This window comes from Malaclemys terrapin, chromosome 10, assembly GCF_027887155.1.
Source record: "Malaclemys terrapin pileata isolate rMalTer1 chromosome 10, rMalTer1.hap1, whole genome shotgun sequence".
Lineage (NCBI taxonomy): Eukaryota > Metazoa > Chordata > Testudines > Emydidae > Malaclemys > Malaclemys terrapin.
Window position 1 is genome coordinate 72,658,968 of NC_071514.1, and position 6,802 is coordinate 72,665,769.

Genomic DNA, 6,802 nt, shown 5'->3' on the forward strand with positions numbered 1-6,802 from the left:
GGGTCGAGTGCTGTACCTATTTTTAGAAATCTCACATTGGTACTTTTTTGTGTTTTGTCAAATCTGCTGTGAAAGTGTTCTTAAAATGAATATGTGCTGGGTCATCATCTGAGACTGCTATAACATGAAATATTTGGCAGAATGCGGGTAAAACTGAACAGGAGACATACAATTCTCCCCCAAGGAGTTCAGTCACAAATTTAATTAACGCTTAATTTTTTTAAATGAGGATCATTGGCATGGAATCATGTCCTCTGGAATGGTGGTTGAAGCATGAACATACAAATGTTTAGCATATCTGGCACGTAAATACCTCGCAACGCCGCTACAAAAGTGCCATGCGGACACCTTTTCTCACTTTCAGGTGATATTGTAAATAAGAAGCAGGCAGCAGTATCTCCCGTAAATGTAAAAAACTTGTTTGTCTTAGTGACTGGCTGAACAAAAAGTAGGACTGAGTGGACTTGTAGGCTCTAAAGTTTTACATTGTTTTGTTTTTGAGTGCAGTTATGTAACAAAAAAAAATCTACATTTGTAAGTTACACTTTCATGATAAAGAGATTGCACTTCAGTACTTGTATGAGGTGAATTGAAAAGTACCATTTCTTTTATCATTTTTACAGTGCAAATATTTGTAATCAAAATTAATAATATAAAGTGAGCACTATACACTTTGTGTTCTGTGTTGTAATAGAAATCAATATAACTGAAAATCTAGAAAAACATCCAAATATTTAATAAATTTCAATTGATATTCTATTGTTTAACAGTGCGATTAATTGTGATTAATGTTTTTGAGTTAAGCGCATGAATTAACTGCGATTAATCGACAGCCCTAGTCTATATACATATCTATTTAAACAAATATTGCAATAGATACTCATTTGATTAACTAGTCTCTTTACTATATTTACGCTCCTGCCATACTGTGTCTGGACTAGAATTTTCTAACTTTGCACAGAGTTCAAGTATAACATTTACTAAAAACAAATGGAAGGGGGAAGCAAAAACCTTATAATAAGTATAGACATGGAAGTTATGCAACAGAGAACAAAGACCAAGCCTCTGCAATTGTGTTGAATAAACACCTCCTGCAAGGTCATGAGTGCCCTTGGTTAAGTCAGTGGGAGTTGATGATAGTACCTTATCATATTGAGGCGATAGGGAAATAATATTTGATCTGGTCCAATAGAGATGTGTTATATTAATTTTTACAGGCATTTCAGAAACGGATACAAATACAGATCAGAAACTGCATTAGTCAAGAAGATAATAAATACTTAAAGAAATATGCCAAATGCTTCAGGACTATTATTTAACTTATTTTAAAATTACTGGGCACTTCTAGATTCTGCAGACTCAATTTTCAACCAACATCCAAAAATGTGTGTGCATTAGGGTTACCATACGTGCGGATTTTCCCGGACATGTCTGGCTTTTGGGGGCTCAAATCCCCGTCCGGGGGGAAATCCCCAAAAGCCGGGCATGTCCGGGAAAATCGGGAGGGACGGAGGGCTCGGCCGGGGCCTCTTTGTCTGGGGTCGGTGGTGCGGGGCCGGGGCTGGTGCGGGGCCGGGGGCATGGTGCCGGGCCGGGCGCGCGGTGCCGGGCCCGGGTCCAGGGGCGCAGTGCCGGGCCGGGCTGGGCGCGGGGCCAGGCGGGGAGCGGGGGCGCGGGGCCGGGCCGCGGTCCGGTCCGGGAGCCGGGGAGCTGGGCCCGCGGGGCCGGGGGCCGGTCCGGGGCCGCGCCTCCTCCCCCCACACTCCCCCTTACCTGCTTCAGGCTTCCCGCGAATCAAATGTTCGCGGGAAGCAGGGGAGGGGGCGGAGACTTTGGGGAGGGGGCGGAGTTGGGCGTGGGCGTGGGCGGGGCTGGGGGCGGGGCCGGGCCCCCGTGTAGTCCTCCATTTGGAGGCACTAAATATGGTAACCCTAGTGTGCATAATTTTCGGGAGCAGCTGTTTGTGTAACTATAGGGAGATATCTCTTTAAGAGACCCATTGGGAGGAGGTAGGAGTGAGTTGTGTCTGGGTCATTGTTGCTAGGCAGATTAAACACTCCACATCCAGAAGCTTCTGGAATTGGGTGTGGTAGTTTTGGGTATGCTCCAATAGGTTCCCTGTTATTAGGGTCAGACTTCATGAGGCAAGCAGTCAGGGCAGCTGCTTTGCAGAAGGCCATGTGTCCTGTGTGAGTTGGGAGAAGCTGAGTCCAGGAGCAGAAAGCAGGCTGTTGTCCCTAACGCTGAAGCATTTTGCAGCAGCCCCTCTAACAGGGAAGCCTGGGCAATGGTAATTACAGCAAGGGAAAATTGGGAAGGAAAAATAACTTCTATTTTAATTGTATGCTTTGAATGTTTTGATTTTAGCCAAACTGTTCCAGTTAAATTATCTCAACTAGTCTGATTCACCAGCTTTTCTTTAAATGTAGTAATGGGGAAAGAGTTGTTTATATTTTGCTATTCTCAGTTTTGTATTTTCTTGTAACAGGGTTTCTGTACACATAACTGAGTGGTTAATCAGTTAGCTGACTGGCTAGCAGTGATTTCAGCAGAGGAAGCGTCTGCATGGATTCCAATGGAAGATTCCTACAAGCAAGTGGAGGGAAGATGTTGTTTTAGACTCAGCAGACTGTGTAGATTTGGTGATCAAAGACTCTGAGATTTAGGTGAACAAAACCTAAGCTTTTAGGAACTCTCAGTTTCTTCTCACTGTATTTCTGTGGGGACTGAACTGTTCAGGTTTTAATTTGTTTTCTTTATGTTCATGTGTAACTGTGACGGTAATGTCTGTGGATTATAAAATAGCCATGTCATGCTGTAAAAATTAGATTATTATTTATAAAATCTTATGATAAAGAAACAAAGTTATTTAATTAAATTCATTTCTTTAGTTTCTTTTGGGACTTGCATGTGAGGAGGTTGACCCCTGTACAATTCTTGCTGAAAATCCTTAGAGACTGAACTCTGGGTCTCCAGCTACTTTCTATGGGAGTTGGGGTTTTTTTTCTTAAGGTACTGGAGACAGGAAATGAAATGAACTCTAGCCCACCCAAAGGTTACATTTGCATGTGCAAAACTAGGCATTTGTGTGCTCACACAAATCAGTTCAGCTCCAAAGCCAGTTTGGTGTGAGAGGGCATGCCTTTGAAGGATGGCTGAACATTAGGCCTTAAATACCAAGATTTTCTTTTGTTAGTTTTGAAGCTACTCTTCCATAGTCAATTTTTGGGGGGGATCCATAAAACCACATTTTGTATTCTCATGCTGGCTCTGCATAGCAGTTAACTATGAAACCCTATCCCCAGAGCTGTAAAAACACCGTCAAGCTACTCTGAAGCCAAAGAAATAAAAGTTCTTGTTAAACAAAGTCAGCCATGTTAACTTCAGCTCCATTTAAAATAGATGGGAAAACAATCAGTTTGTTACATTGGAAAAGACAAAAATGAGTGGAAAAATACGTTGTTTGCAAACTTCTAAGGACCTGTTACAAACAATAGAGAGAAAAAAACCTACACTATTTTTAAGGGGGGAAATTCCCAACATCATTCAAGCTGATACAAAATGAATGGAAAGTCTAAAAGTTAAAACAGTGATCTGGGAATAAGGAGATCCAGGGGCCACTCCCAGTTATGTCACTGATTCTCTATGTTCTGCAATTACTAATCTTTCTGGGCCTGATTCTCAGTTACTCTATGTCTCCTACCTAGCTGGAGCAGAGCTAAACCTTCTTCCAGCCCAGCTTCTCCAATTTATACCAGGGTCTAAAAAAGCCCTTGCACAGCCACTCCATCCTGCCTCCATGTATAGGAATGGAGCAACTGAGAATCAGGCTCTCTGTCTGTTTCCTCAGCTGTAAAGTAGGAATAATAATACTTATGTACATGTCAGTGGGGTCATGAGACTTAATTAGCAAATGTTTGTAAAGCATTCTGAGATCCTCAGATGGAGAGTATTGGAGAAGTGGAAAATGTTTACTCAAGTAAAATAAAATATATTAAATCAATAATAAATAATGCTTTGCACTTCTATAGCACGGTGTAATGCAAATATCTCAGATTGCTTCAGAGATATTAATTAATTTAGTCTCACAATACCCCCGTGGTGCAAGGAAGTATTATGCCCATTTTACAGATGGAGAAAGTGAGGCACAGAGCGCTTAAGTGACTTGCTTACAATCACATCGTTCATCTCAAGGAGAGCTGGTAAAATAACCTGGCACTCATGACTCCCAGTTCTCTGCTCTAGCTGGTAGACAACACTCCTTCCAAACCAATAACATTATCAGAAGCATTTAAGAAAATCTGCCAGAAATAAAACACTACATATCCCTAAGTTAATCCAATTATCTCTCTCTAAAAAAAGGTTTTTAACACCTCCCACACATAACAGCAAATTGGTGATGTTAACAGTGCATAATCAAGAAACAGGAGGCTGTGCTATTGGGTAATGTATATCCCATTCTGTGGATGAGATTTTTGTTCAATTTTAATAAATATAAATGTTTGGAAATGTTTAATTTTTAAGTGTGTTCTGGACTATTTGTCATAATACTACTCATTATATTAGCCTAATATAGTTGCTACAAATGTCTCACTGCAGAAACATCTGTAGGTAGATTGTACAATTCCTGGTGATGGTAGGTAAGAGGGTAGATTTTTGCATCTTTGTCACTCTGATGGTTATTTTTCTGAAGGCAAAGAGCAACATGGGCAAGTAGTTAAAGCATGGGACTGGGAGTTAAATTTCCTTTATTCTACTCGTGGCTTTACTGACTCACTGTGTACTTTATTCTGACTCACAGTACCTTATTGTATCACAATTAGAAAATGGCATTGGGAAATTTTGCACTCTGACTAGTACCTCTGATGATATCCTAACACCCAGGATATTGTTGTAACTTGGCATCTTACTGGTTTAAAGGCCTGATGTTCAGTTATGATAGGTGGATTGTGAAATAAATGTAACTGCTGTATCTAAGAAACACTAACTGCTTGTTGTCTCACTGCTAAAATGAGAACACCCTTATATTGTAAACTAATGAAATGGCTACAGATGTATCTATATCCTATTGTATGTAGGCACCTAGATACTATGGTGATTGGCACATTAGACATACCTACACCAATATGTAGTAGATGTGGTCTTTTATCACATCTGCAATGATAGTGCTATAGTTTGGATAATAATGATAGAAAATGTGGACCCAATGTAAGATAGTAGGAGACAGAAGGGGCCCAATCCAAATGTCCCTGTGACACAAGAACCCCCTCCGTGCTGCTAAGGGGGTACAAGAATATCCTGATTCTGGTATGTACATTCTGGTTACCAAAGAATGTCATGTGAGGTCATAAATGAAAGCCAGGGTCACTCTGGTCAGTAATATCATTGTCAAATGTATGTACAGATACTATGTAGGAAGTTACATATCTATACTGAAAATGTTTTAAAGTCTGTGTGAAGGCAGGGTTGACAAACAGATTTTTCAGTCAGACAAAAGATGTTTATTCAACTGTCTGTTTGGCAGCATGTAAATTAAGCATTGTAAGCCAACACAATGGATGGACATTCACATTTGAAATCAACAGGGAAGAGCACATAGATAAAACAAGCAATGGTGGGGTTATATTGTCTGTGAGTACATACAATTAACTTTGGAGATATAAAGAGAAGGCAAAAAGGATACCCCCTTATCCTGTCTCTAGGAAGTAAGCTGGCAGTGTGTTTATATTCATGACAATGGAATCACAATCAGCTTTGGCTGAAGATGCTGCAAAAGGCTTTGGGTGAGCTAAACTTCTTTAGACAGGAGGTTAACTTGTTAAGTTTAGTCTCTAGAAAGTGTGTTATGATTTTGTTCTATATGTAATCTTTTGTTTACATTATCCTTACACACTATTTCTTGAATCTTTGGTAATAAACTTATCCTTGTTTTCACTGTAAATATATCTAAGTGCTGTGATATTAAGCAAAATACTGATCCTGAGTTGAATCATACAAGCTGGTGTGTACACGGTTTCCTTGGGGACAGCAGACCTGCTATTTCTGTGAGTGTTCCGTGGATATGAGGCTGGGCACTACAGGGGAACACGTAAAGGCACTTGGGGAGTAAGAGAAAAATCAGGCCCAGATATTTTAGGGTGAAAGGAACTGCTTATCCACCTAGTTCCTCTCCTTCCTAAGGGTAAGAATGACTGACTAGTTTTCAACAGTTATGTTTGTGCTGTACATAGCCTTGTAACTATTATGATTTTGTTTTCTGTGTACTGCACTGTGATTGGTCCCACTTACTGAGGGTGTTATCCACTGCAAACTTCCTCCTCAGGGATTACAGTGGTAAACTAATAATGCAAAAATCAGGTGTTCTGGTGCATCACACCTCAACCCTCTGGAACATGCCTTCTACATTACTGTCCTTTGGACATTCTCCTGTTCCTCCCCAGGGCCGGCTCCAGGGTTTTGGCTGCCCCAAGCAGCCAAAAAAAAAAAAAAAAAAAAAGCCGTGATTGCAATCTGCGGCGGCAATTCGGCGGGAGGTCCTTTGCTCCGAGAGGGAGTGAGGGACCGTCCACTGAATTGCCGCCAAATACCTGGATGTGCCGCCCCCCCTCTGGAGCGGCCGCCCCAAGCACCTGCTTGCCAGGCTGGTGCCTGGAGCCGGCCCTGTTCCTCCCTCAAGTCATGTCTCTGGGCAGAGTTTCTCTAGGCCATGTCTACTGGCTCCCTGGACGCCTTTGAGGAGCAGTGGGTGCTCTCTGCTCAGTGTCCCCCTCTGGATCCCTGATTTTTATTTGTTGCCTCCCAA

The 6,802-nt window shown here is 41.6% G+C and overlaps 1 long non-coding RNA gene across 1 annotated transcript; it reads left to right on the forward strand.

Annotated features, from left to right (window-relative positions):
* The first annotated feature begins 2,114 nt into the window (after positions 1 to 2,114).
* Positions 2,115 to 4,516, forward strand: LOC128844430 (uncharacterized). Its single transcript, XR_008446472.1, has 2 exons — positions 2,115 to 2,290; positions 2,489 to 4,516. It is a non-coding gene; the product is annotated as an uncharacterized LOC128844430 (long non-coding RNA).
* Positions 4,517 to 6,802: the final 2,286 nt, after the last annotated feature.